Genomic DNA, 929 nt, shown 5'->3' on the forward strand with positions numbered 1-929 from the left:
CAGACGGCGCCACCGCCGGCACCTGGAGGGGGGAAACGGACGCGTCGGGTCTACACGGAGGGGATCTTGCTGTGGGTCTGGCCCGTATGTTGCTCCAAAGTGTTCCTATGGGCTGACCTAACACAACCGGGTGGAGAGGTCCACTGGTCAAATCCCGTCCGTGCAAAGTCAAAGGGCTAGATCCCGTGGTCAAACGCTACAGGGTTAGGCGGGTTGGGGGCCCTGGGGGGGTAGCAATGCCGCTGGAGTGTCGCACCGGGCCCTCATACATGCGGGGTGGTGTGCTGGCATGTCCGAAGAGGCGGCACGCGTCTCCGGGCGTGGCCCCCCCTAACGGACGGCGATGACACGGTAGTAGCCATTCTGCGGTAACGATGCGGCGTGAATATTATTAAATACTCGGAGCGCGATAAAATCATGAGTTTTTTTTGCACCACGTGTGCACATGTGCTATAGGAACGATAATATTTTTTTCATAATTTTTGGTGATGGAGAAGTATCCGCAAAATCCCCTCTACGCGGATTGCCCTTCGCGCGCCTACGGCTGTGGCCGGCGGCCTCCGGGGGCTAGCATGCCGCCAAATCTTGCGTAGGCAGCCTCTCATGTGTTTGGAAGTGTTGTGGTGGTTGCAAACGCCCTTCACGCGTGTCCGGGTGTGCCCCCCCCCCCCTCACGGATGGCGCCGCCGCCGGCACCTGGAGGGGGAAACGGACGCATCGGGTCTACACGGAGGGGATGTAGGTGTCGGTTTGGCCCGGATGTTGCTCCCAGGTGTCCCTCTGAGCTGACCTAACACAACCGGGTGGAGAGGTCCACTGTTCAAAGCCTGTTCGTGGAAAGTCAAAGGGCAAGATCTCGTGGTCAACCGCTCTAGGGTTAGGGAGGACAGGGGCCCTGGGGGGTAGCAATGCCACCGGAGCGTCGCACC

The sequence above is a fragment of the Triticum aestivum genome, chromosome 2B (assembly GCF_018294505.1).
Source record: "Triticum aestivum cultivar Chinese Spring chromosome 2B, IWGSC CS RefSeq v2.1, whole genome shotgun sequence".
NCBI lineage: Eukaryota > Viridiplantae > Streptophyta > Magnoliopsida > Poales > Poaceae > Triticum > Triticum aestivum.